Source organism: Lepidochelys kempii, chromosome 7, assembly GCF_965140265.1.
Source record: "Lepidochelys kempii isolate rLepKem1 chromosome 7, rLepKem1.hap2, whole genome shotgun sequence".
Classification (NCBI taxonomy): domain Eukaryota; kingdom Metazoa; phylum Chordata; order Testudines; family Cheloniidae; genus Lepidochelys; species Lepidochelys kempii.
This window is the reverse complement of record NC_133262.1, coordinates 8,923,419-8,935,456: the sequence shown is the minus strand read 5'-3', so window position 1 is coordinate 8,935,456 and position 12,038 is coordinate 8,923,419. Positions and strand designations below refer to the sequence as shown.

At 48.1% G+C, this 12,038-nt stretch overlaps 1 protein-coding gene across 3 annotated transcripts in view; it reads left to right on the top strand.

Moving 5' to 3' along the window:
* The window catches only part of TAFA4 (TAFA chemokine like family member 4), a 111,921-nt gene that overhangs the window by 15,607 nt on the left and 84,276 nt on the right, over positions 1-12,038 (top strand). Inside the window, exon 1 of one of the 3 annotated variants that reach the window (XM_073354809.1) lies at positions 3,447-3,528. The exons of the other annotated variants lie outside the window; for them this stretch is intronic. The gene's annotated coding sequence lies outside the window, so the exon portion shown is untranslated. Of the gene's footprint in view, positions 1-3,446; positions 3,529-12,038 lie in introns of those variants that run through there. 3 annotated transcript variants of the gene reach the window in all.

Sequence of the window (12,038 nt, the reverse complement as noted above, 5' to 3'; positions counted from 1 at the left end):
ATTAGCCAAGATCATAAACCACATCCATGTCTCCCAATGTGGACTGCATCTTCTGACATACAGATGCTAGTGAATATTTCATACTTGCATATGCAGGTCCTCACAATGGTGGAATATGTACAGGAGTTAGAACTGACTTTTCAAAGATGCAGCAAAATATTTGGCTTATTTCTAACCCCCCACCCCTTCCGAAAACCTCTTTTCATATAATAGGATTCAATATTGAGATAATGCAGCTCTGTTTGACACAAGCAGAATCAGTCTGTTCTCAGGGTCATCTGATACTGTGTACTTTTGATTAGCAAAGTGTGAAGGAGCACGTGCACACAGAGTGTTTTATGTATTGAAAATGTTTGCGCTATTATAAACATCACAGTCCTCTGCTGAATCTCTTTCAATGATCTTGAGGTAGCTTCTCCCTTTGATTCTTGCCATTGGTGCATCACATTGTCGGAGTATGTCAGGGTGCATCACATTGTCAGGGAGGGGTTTGATTTTTTCAGAAGGCTTAAAAGAACAGTCCTTGCAGTAATGTGGAAAAGGAGACTTTTGTATGTCCAGAGAGAGATTAAAATAGAAGCTTTGTGCTGCGGTGTACAGTGACTTACAGAGGTCTTTTGACTTTATTTGAGACTAACCTTCTAGTGAAGAAAAGGCAACAAGAAACAAGGGCATAAAACAGAAAGCAAGCTGCATGGGCGTTGCATACAACCTCTATTGGAAGGGAGTGGATTAGAGAGTCCTCTGACCAATTTGAGCAGCATTTGGGAGTTTGACAACTAAGCACCTGACAGTTGTTCGGGTGGCAAGCGAATCGTTAAGGAGTGGGAGATATGGGAAATCTACAGGTTACCAGGTGAACTCATGCCAACGGCATATCAGAGAAGGCTGATGACCGTTCTGAACTAAACGCTTCCCCTCCATTTTTGAATGCAGTGACACCCTCTGCTGAGTGAAGATTTCATTATCTGCAGGCTGTCTTCTTATTAATCTTGGCCAAGTAGTGTGTCATTTGTAAGGGGATGTTTTCATTTGGAAAGGGGGCGGGAAATCTAAAACTATTTTCCTCATTGCTTTTTGCATCTAATTAGTAGCCACTAGTAAACTAAAAGACCCTAACAAATTTCTGCTGTGGTCCCTGAGACATGGTGCATTTCTAATAAGAGCATGTTTTCATTAAATAGTCCTGTTATATTTCTTGCTAATGGCCCATTCTCCATTTGTATATCTGCTCTGCATGTTACAATGCTATGGAAGTACGGCATGCTATAAACCTAGAATTGGAATCGGTGACAAACTCAAAATGCCTTTAAAAATGTCTCCCATGGAACTTGTACAGTGAAGGAAATTCAGATGGGAGCAGTTAAAGTGAGTGGGTTTCACTTTTGTGTTCCAGCTCATCAATCATTACAGAGATGCTGGCAGGTCAAATGGGCCTAAAACTGATTGATTGATTTATGAGAAGAATCCTTTTTTTTTTTTTTTTGAAAGAGTCTAAATCTCCAAAGTTAAATTAAAAACAACAAACATCCATACATTAGGGTCCTAACTAGGGAGTGATTAATTAACTCAAACCGCACCTGTCCATTAAATCATCTAGTCTGACCAGTTTTTCACAGAACATTAAATTTCTATTTGAGCCCAGTAATGTGTTTGAGTAACACATGCCTTCCAGAAGGGCATCTTTCTGTGTTTGGAGAAAGGTGTTTTTTGTTGGTGTCCCTAGCCTCTGTTTGCCAGAAGCTGGGAATGGGCAACAGGAGGGATCACTTGATGATTACCTGTTCTGTTCATTCCCTCTGGGGCACCTGGCATTGGCCACTGTGGGAAGACAGGGATACTGGGCTAGATGGACCTTTGGTCTGACCCAGTATGGCTGTTCTTATGAGAACCTCCAAACCACAACCTCAGCTAGACACACACCCTTTCCCTGTGACCTCCTGCCAAAAGCAGTGCATTGGCTGGCCTGCACCTCCACAGGACCTGGGCTGCCACGTCTCCCCGGCCCAGAGGCCAAATACCTATTTAGAGATTTGTTCCAGGATGCCGCTGCCTCTCTGGGGAGCTGTGGATAGTGCCGTTACCAGATCTCATTTGCTTATAGATGAACTTCAGGGATATCCAGTGTCTGGGGCTAGATGGGTGTAAGAGCAGGGTGGAAGTGGATGAGGAAGTGGGCAGAGGGTTTTCACAGGATGACTGATGGGGACCAGTTGGGAGAAGGATGTCCCATTGGGAAAACTCAGAAGGCTTGCGTACTTAGGGACCCATGGAGGTTTTGTGCCCATTACAAATTCTAGTGTGAACAACTTGTGCTGCTCTATGTACCTGGCTTAGCACATGTGCGCTGGTTCCCTTGAGTTAGAATGCACAGATAACCCATCAAGTGAGGTGTAAATGACAGCATGGGATTAGGCAGGCTTCTGAAAGAAGAGTCGGGGAATGCCTAGATTAATATTAGGGATGTGAATGGCTTCAGCAGTTTGTTTTAAATTGACGGATAGCCCAGGTAATAGCTAGTCAGCCCAAGCTCTTTGGAAATATTTGTCATTAATCAGAGCTCCTTAATGCAGCTCCCTTGGAAAGGGCTCCAGAAATGCAGTCCCAATTAGAGCAATTGTACTCGCTTTATTAGCTCCTTCATCATGGGCACTACTGCAAACAAGCAAGAGTAGGGATGGGAGAGCGAGATCCTGCTGGTGCAGTTCTAATTCCGGAAGCTGAGGAGGGAGGACCGTGCTACTGGAAATCGGAGGTGAAGTGAGCTGTGGCGGGGAAGCAGAGTCACTCTGGGTTACAGGCCTGAGGCAGTGGTCTCATTGCACTGGCAGGTGGAGGGGGACTTGCACAAGCTCCTCATTAACAGAGCCAGGCATCTGGGCCCCACAGGAGAATCTCTCCGCTTTTATTTTATTTTATTTTTTAAAAAAACCACCCCAAAAGTAAGTTTCTATCCTTTTCTCTTGTGAAGAGAGAAACCCATGCAGCTTGATTGCTAGGGCTGAAAGGAGCAAGAAGCTGAGCTCTGCTGCTCCAGCTGGAGGCTGGGCATTGGGGCCTAAAGCTGTGTCTTCCCCCGCTGCCTCAACATGCGCTTGTGTACACGGGATTTTCACTGTACTGTGGCAGTGTCCACATGGGATGTCATTGCGCGGAGTCATGCCCTGGCTTGTCCTGCAGTAACTTGCTGTGTAGCCCAGCCATTAACGTAAAATGAGTGAGTGAAGGATCACTCTCGCCTGTTCCTACTGTTTGTTTGCAGGAGTGCCCATGGAGTAGGAGCTAAAAAGGCAAGCTGCCAGCGCGCACGATCTTTCCATGCGCCTCGCCGTTCTATTGTTTGTAATAAAGCCCTACCTCCTGGAGGCATGTGGTTGGGTGAGAATCTCAAATTTAATTACAACAACAAAGTTTTTTTTTGTTTTTTTTTAAGTCCTCCTGATGGTGGAGACAAGCTTGAGAACATGACCCACATGCAGCCTCAAAACCAGAAAGTGAACAAACAGAGCCCACAATTACATTTTTAAAGTAAGTCACAATTTTTTTAAGGCAGTCACGTGATTTTTGAGGGTCTTGACTCATGGTTTTTGAATGCTTAGTGTTGGCAATACTATGTATACCAAAGAATCTTCTCGCTGACTTCCCCCGCGCACTCCCCATCCTTGGTAATAATGTGATAATGAAATTAGCTATGGGGTGTATATGTTGGGGGAACTTACCCAGGCTCTTTCCAAACTATTAGGCCTGGCTTGGCTTAAAATTTTAGCCCTCTCTGAGCCTGGGATGCATCTGACTGCCACTCACTCAGGGCCTGGTTTCACTCTCAGGGCAATAATGGGAGCTGGCTCAGACCCTCCGTCGTCTGCTACACCGGGGTGCACCCGCTGCAGCTGGAGAAAGTTGCTTTTGGCTCCCCTGTCGCCTTAGGATCACATGGGGAATGTGCCGGTGAGACAGTGCTGAGGCCTGACAGGTGGGGTCGGCTCTCTGATGGCTATAGACTCAATTAGCTTCCCCAGTGATGGCTGCAGCCAGCCTCCCCATGCCAGTGCCTGCCTGCCCATCCTCAGCAAAGGGCTAGAAAAGCCAATACTGGGAGCAAGCCTGGAGACCCTCCTCACCACCGATCCTTCACCAGCTAGTTGAGGCCCCCTTGCTCCACCTGAAAATACACCCAGACAGGGGTTCTCACAGATCTTTACTTATTTATGGATTACCAGCATCACAGCGGATAATAATGTCTAACATTATACAGGTGCTTTCAAAACCAACGGCTTACCTTAAAAAGGTGATTTGTCTTTAATCCTGAAGGAGGGGTGAGCAAACAGGTAATGGGAACAGCTGATGTAACGCGGCAATTGGGCATTCAGGATGAATACTGGACTTGACTCGGTGCCCTGCTCAGGACCTCACTGACTTCAATTAACATTGGACAAGGCCATTGTTGCATCATGTTCATGCCATGCTGTTCTGTCACTGGAAACCTCATCAGGACTGGAAACCTCACCAAGACTGGCTAGGGACGACCGCCCACAGTCAGAGGATACTTGCCTTCCCCAGAATAGATGAGCGTTTCCCTGCTGACTGCCGCAGGGGGCTTGCTTCCCAGCCATCCCACCGATGGCAGGGCACCCACCATGAGGAACGGATGCTAGGTAGGTGAGCTACATAGAACAGCCTACATGGGACGAGAGGAAAGTGCAGGAAATGAAGGGGAGGGATAGAAGGGTCTAGGAGTTTGCATAGAGGAGGAAGAAGGGGAGGGAGATTTTGTTTTTATTGGGGAGGAAACTGTATGGAATTTGCAGGGCTCCTTGGGGTGGAGGGGGCGTCTTCTAGGACATGTCCTGAATCTCTCTAGTGGAGGTGGAAAATGGCAATGCTTTTGGCAGGGCAGTGTTGGTGGCTGGCTTGAGGGGATATCCTTAAACTAGTCCCTCACCTTTCCAGTCATGCTGCCATCCTCCATACACCCTATCTGACTTCTCAGCAGCCTGTTGCTCACTGCTAGGAAACCTGATGAGGTTTCCAGTGACAGAACAGCATGGCATGAACATGATGCAACAATGGCCTTGTCCAATGTTAATTGAAGTCAGTGAGGTCCTGAGCAGGGCACCGAGTCAAGTCCAGTATTCATCCTGAATGCCCAATTGCCGCGTTACATCAGCTGTTCCCATTACCTGTTTGCTCACCCCTCCTTCAGGATTAAAGACAAATCACCTTTTTAAGGTAAGCCGTTGGTTTTGAAAGCACCTGTATAATGTTAGACATTATTATCCGCTGTGATGCTGGTAATCCATAAATAAGTAAAGATCTGTGAGAACCCCTGTCTGGGTGTATTTTCAGCCTTTTAACTAGGAAAAAGATTGGACAGGATTGGGATAATCTTTTAAATGCAATTATTTATTGATCTCACTTTGACTCATCCTACTAGCAGGAATGCCCTGCTAACCTATTAGCAGTATTTTGCTTTCAGTCAGTGATTATTGAACAATGAGGAGTGGAGTTTAACAAACCCTTTTCAGGAATAGTTGTTGAACTGCAGGATCTGTAGAGGGAGGGAAACATGGGGCTTTCCCCATTTCACAAGGAACAGCTTTTTAAAAGTGCATTCACTCATCAGAATAAATTTTATGGACATGCTCCCTTAGGTTAGATGAGCAGTTTTTTAGGCCTGGCAGCAGAATGCTTTCCCATTTGGGGGCACTACTGTCCCCCCCAAAAGAACCATTTTAAAGGATTTCTAGACAGAATGCTATTAGGATGCTGAGGGTTGAAGGTATAGCCATTTGACCCTATGCTTCCCTGACTTCTGTATATTGCATTTCTCATGGTTATTTAATGTTTATTTTTGCATAAAGCACCATGTATATCTTTGACGGTATAAACAAAGAAATAATCCTTGGTTTCTAAGGATAAATTTTCAGCTAGTCCCAAACTGATCTCATTGCAATAGCTGCTCTGCACAGAGATGTGGCTGTAGATCTGTTTTGGACCAGGTCCTGCGTTCCTTACTTGAAATGTACTCTGGCAAAACTTCCACTGAAGCCAGTGCAGCAAATAGGGTCCTTCATGCATGCAGAGCATGTGGTTGGGTGCCCAGCTGCCCTAGCTGAATGCACTAATTAGCTCAACAGCCATTTTTGCTGGCAGGTGCATGTGCAGAAACGGGTAAGCTGAAAATGTCTGGGCTTGCTATAGATTATGGGGACTGGTGCGTTAAGTGGTGCAGTGGGCTGTGAGAAATGAGATGTTCTGTTGCTGGCCACGTTCATGCTAACATGGCTGCCAGAAATGTGTGTCCAGCCTGTAATGACACTTCTGGAAGTTTAGCACTGCATTTCTGAAATGCTTTCCATTACTTTTTTGTAACAATTAGCTAATGAGTCCCATGTGGCGTGATTACCCCTCCGCAGCAGAGACTCTGCCAGTCTGACTCTCTTGCTCAGAATGGATGCATGCGTTCGACAAGCACACGGTGCGGCGTTTGCACCTCGAACCGTAGCTATTGCTGGGCTTTTCTCTCCTTGCATAAAGTTTTAAGAACTTGGGACAAAATGAGCGGCGGGCCCAGGTTGAGACTCTGCTTGGGGCTACTGAATGAGGGAGGCCATCAGGCTCAGCCCTGGTCCTGGTCCCAGGGTATGATACAGCAGCCTGTGTGAGGGCCATGCCTGTGGCAAGCACCTCCTTGCCCCGACACTCCCCTCTCCAGAAGTGGGGCTGGTTTTGGGGATAGCACAGGAGTAGGTATGTTGGCGATGTGACATCAGAGAGCTTCCTTCCATTAAGAGAATTTTGTTGAACTGTCCAGATCTTGCCACCAGAGAAGCATTAAAAGAGGCCTAAATACACCCAAATCGTGGCCCTGTCTCTGTAACACAGACTTGTTGTACAGTGGCCATTCACTCAGCCTCTACATTCCAGCTCCATTCCTCTACATACCCTTGCTGGGGTTTCCATGGGGCCATCTTTCCCCTTCTCTTGGCTTTAGGATTGAGTGTTATCCTCCAGCTTATTCACAGCCAGTGACCATCCACATCTTGTTTGTGATGGGCATGGCTAGGAGGAAGCCACTGGAAGACCTTTACTCCTTGAGCCATGGCTTGTCCTAGCAGCCCCCACGCACCCACTGAGGAGGGCTGCATGCAGCTTCCTCTACAGCCCACCACCTCTGCCTTGCAGGGCCGCCTGGAGAATTCAGGGGACCTGGGGGCAATTCAGGCATTGGGGGGGGGCACTGAAGGACCCCCCCTGCCACCAAAAACTCTCGTGGAGGCCCCTGTGGGGCCTGGAGCCTGGAGCAAATTGCCCTACTTGCCCCCCCCCCTCTGGGTGGCCCTGATGCCTTGCATGTCTAGCCGCAGAGCAAGGCAGTGATGTGAGGGGACCTCTCCCCCGGGAGCTGCACTGGGACACCAAATGGCTGCTGTCTTGAGGGTCTCAGGGCCCACACTTGGGTCTGCAAGTGGGATAGTTCACCGAGCGGCCACAAGGCTGCAGGTCAGCCATGCTTTCCTTTAAAAGGAGGGGGAATCTCGCTGGCATTGCTTCCAAACCATGGATATGAACCGGCTCATCCTTTTCAACCTGAGTGATGACTGCAAAAGCTGCTGACTGGGCTACATCATGCCTGTTAGGCAGAGCCCATAGTAGGGGCCAAAGGGGAGCACCAGGAGGCATCCTGCTGGAAGGAAGCAGAATTCCTCTTTTGCGTGCAGAGGGAGCATGCCCATAGGTGCTGGAACTTAGGGTGCGGGGGGTGCTGCCGCAGCCCCTGGCTTGAAATGGTTTCCATCATATACGGGGTTTACAGTTTGGTTCCATGGCTCTCAGCACCCCCACTATACAAATTGTTCCAGCACCCCTGAGCATGCCTGCATTTCCTTATGTACCCCAGCCCTGCTCTGGGGCCAGTGTGGAGTGGGATGGGGGCTTGTTTCCTTTCTGCCCTCTCTAGGTGTAGGAGAGGAGCAGTCCCTGTGCTTCTCTGAATGCAGGGACTGCGTTTCTGCATGGCCCTTTTGTGGGCCCTACAGCTGGGGAGTGGGGAAGGGTTTCTGAGCCCTTTCCCGCTCTGTAATGGCCAGGTCTCTTGACAGATCTCCTGGGGGAGCTAGGAGCTGTATTTATACTTTAATGGCATGCTTCGCTTTTCATTACCCTTAGAGTTCGTATTAATCCTGCCAACTCAGTGTAATTACAGTCTGATTCCCTGGATCCTTCCTGGGATTCCCTGTGGGATAATGTAGTCTTGGCTTAGACTCAGCACCTGTCTGGAGGGAAACACGTCTCCCGCTGGATCACCCGCGCCACTTCCTGCGGCAATCTACGTTTCCCTGTAACACCTCCTAGCCAAGCCCTGCTCAGCACGTGTGATTGGCTGGAAGCACTGCCCAGGAGCGTGAGGCTGCAGAATAGCTTTGCTTGGCTCTCTGCAAGTGGGGGGAAAAAAAAATCTCCCTGGTAAATCTCAATGAAAGACTTGAAAGCTTGGACTCTGAGAGATTCTCTGCCTTTGGTGTTTGCGTAGGGAAGCTCTGATTTCTGGCTCTGTAGCCTTCCCAGTGGAGCAGTGTTATCTGTGTTACCTCTCAGGTAGGATGATGATGAATAATAAATAACGCTATATGAAGGAGGAGCCCTATTCTGACTCCCATCCTCACACTGAATTGCACTTTATTGTATGAGTCGTGCTGTTGATCTTCATGGGATGACTCATGGAGTGAAGGCTATTCCACGAGATCTGAGATGGAAATTTTAAAATTTTTCTACCTGGCTTGAGAAATTTGGCTGTTTGTGGATCTTTGCAGGGAAAAGGGGGATGGAATCCTCTTCATCTGGCTGCAGAGTGGCTCCTCCAGGTCTAATGTGGTCATGCTGCAAGGGATGGTGGCTGATGCATTTATACAGTGGTAGACCCTCAAGCCCCAACCTTTATCTGCTCCAGTGCCTTGCATGACCACACACAGGTGCAGCACCCATGGAGCAAGGGAACACACAGGACATGTGTGTGCCTAGCATAGACATCCCTGCTCCAAAAAATAAATCTTGCTCTGCTCCTGTAGGTGAAACCTTGTTGGCCCTCTGCGCCATTGGACAGAGGGGGAAAAGGATTTCTCCCCATGCAAATCCATGATTCTATAATATTTTTGACAGGCTGTAACTTCCGATTGATGCCTTGCTGAGTAGCTGGACAGTCACTATAATATCCATATTACTTGGTTTGCCTAAATCCATGATTCACAAGCTGGAAGAGGTAGGTTTTTGACCTTATGGATGATGATGTGGTGTTCAGAGTTTGTTTAGGGATCATACTTTAGTTAGAAGGCTTTCTGTTGCATCCATCATACGGAGAGACTAAGCTCTTAGAGCGAGCAATAGTAATTTCTTAATGGTGTGTACGCAGAAAACACGTACCTGCTCAACTGTTACTAGGCCAGTTCCAACAGCCACACAACTTTTGAGTCCCAGCCTCACTCTTTAGCCCCGGATTCTGTCTCTGCATTCCACTTCTGCAATTTTAAAGCAATGAGAACAGCGCCATATTTCCCAAAGGACTGCACAGATATTAGCTGGTCCTTACAATGCTGCTGTGAGGTTGGTAAGTAGTATTGTCCCCCGTTTTCAGTTGGGGAGGCTTTGGCAGAGGGTAAAAACCATTTTCATCTTTGGGGCCCTCCATTTGTGCGTGCCCAACTTGAGACCACGTGGGCCTGATTTCTAGTGGTATGGAGCATCCCACAACTCCCACTTGTTTTAAACTGCAGTGCGTCAGGCTAGTACGTTCAAAAATCAGGCCCCAAATGACAAGACTGAGGCCAAAATTTTCGTAAGTACACAAGCGACTTGATCCAAGGCTATGCCAGGAGGTGTCAATAGAGATGGGATTAAGAACTCAAGGTTTCCCAGGCTAACGTCCAATCCCCTTGGCTTCATTGCCCCTAGTGACATTCAAAGCACAGAAATGACCTCTACTAAGAGCCCTGTTGTGGTGTTTAGTCACTGGCTCATGTTGGGAGTGGCGTGGAATTGCACCAATTGTACGGGCCGCTAAGTGGCACAGTCCAATCCTGAGTGGCCTGATATGTTGCAGGACCCTCAAGATGGTGTTTCCTTGAGCGCCCCCACACTCTGTGTGTAGCTGGGAGCTGTGATTTGTGAGTGGCCCTTGTGTGGGGTGTGCAATAAGACTTTTCGCCCACGTCCCCATTCCACAAGGGCCATACTGGTCATAAGTGCTTTCTAATATATGCAACACTTGTAAAATGAGCTGATTCAGTCACTCGGTTAACTTGGATTAAATACACTACCTTGGCTTGATAGGAGCCATTTTGGTCTGCCATGTTGTAATCCAGATGTCTCGTTTTTCCTGCTAGACTTGTGCAGTAATCTGAATCTTCAGGAAATTTTTCTCTGAATGCATTTCCAGGCACTCAGCAACTTCTTTGCCTTGGTGTGGGGAAGAGAGAAGTCATCCCTGTGCCCTTTGCTCCTTCTCTTAACCCCTCTGTGGGCCTGTGTAGCGTCATTCCAGCTGAGATGTGCACAGAACCCCTTTCACATGTGTTAGAATGCTCCTTCATCTTCCAGAAGGAGTCCACACTGAATAACACAAAGCAGCCTCCTATCTCCCAGGGCTGAAGCACGCCCAGCCCCCTGCTAATTTGTTCTGTCTAGACAAAAGCAACTAGAATACTCCACAGACTGCTGCTGCCACTGTTGTTTCGCTGGGCATGGTACCTTTATTGCATCACTGGTCCCGTTCATTTGCACAGGACTGCCTGAGGAGTAAAGTCCTACTCAGCGTGAGTAAGGGTGACACCGGGAGCTGGCCATGCATCTGAATACAGGTCTTCGTTATAAAACTCTTGAATGAGTGGGTCTATAGGGTAAACACTAGCAGACCTTTCTCTGTAGCCGTGCTAATGGTACCAGGAGTTATTTAACTGTATTAGCTGTTTCCTTGCCTGCCCTTGGGGGCATCTTTTTGTCTTCAGAGGCTGATGCTGTATTGGCCTATGTTGGGGCTGGGTGCTCGGCAAAAAGGAGACGGAGGCACCCCGGATGCAGGGTATTTACTCTGTATTCTGGGCACCCAGTGTTTGATGCTCCTGCTCTGCTCTCTACACCTACCAGGATTGCGCCCTGGAGACAATGGGGCAAAAAGGGGATTGATTAGACCCAAGCATCCCTGTGCTCGATTTTTGGCTCCCCAACATGAATTCACAGAGACCATTTCCCACCTAACAAATAACTTGCTCTGTTGCAGAACTAACTACAGACACATACCGGAGGCAGTTGGTAGTGACTAGGAGGGGATTACGGCTGCTCAGGTGTCTATCACCCACTCCCCCTCCCATAATCTTGAGAATGAAGAGTCTTCCTGAGAGAGAACATCACATGTCAATGAAGACAAGAGCAGGTGTTTCCACACAAGTATATGGTATGCGATAACGCAGCAGTTCTCAAACTGTGGGTCGTGACCCTGTTTTAATGGGGTCACCAGGACTGGCGTTAGACTTGCTGGGGCCCAAAGCTGACGCCTGAAGTCCCACCACCTGCAGCCGAAGCCCAAGGGCTTCAGCCCTGGGTGTCGGAGGGTCAGAATACAGCTCCCCGCACCTGGGGCTGAAGCCTTTTGGCTTAGGCCCCCACAACCGGGGTGGCAGGGCAGACAGGCTCAGGCTTCAGTCCGCCCTCCTGGGGTCATGTAGTAATTTTTGTTGTCAAAGGGGGTTGTGGTGAAATTGAAGTTTGAGACGCCCTGAGATGGCATATATTCTGTGTGAACAGCCCGGATGCCACAGGGATGGACACCTCAGGGCTCTGTATAGATAATCCCATATTCTATGTGTAGCGTGCACTGATGGGCTGGATGGCTTTATTTTATTTAGGTCTCGTTAGTATTGTCTTGTTTGTTCCCCCAGTCGTTGTTAAACGGGGCTTTGAAATATTCCAGTGGAAAGGGCTGACTAGCTGTGACAGGTTGAAAGGCTGCCAGCGGAGAGTGAATGTGACGTCATTAAAAAGCACTT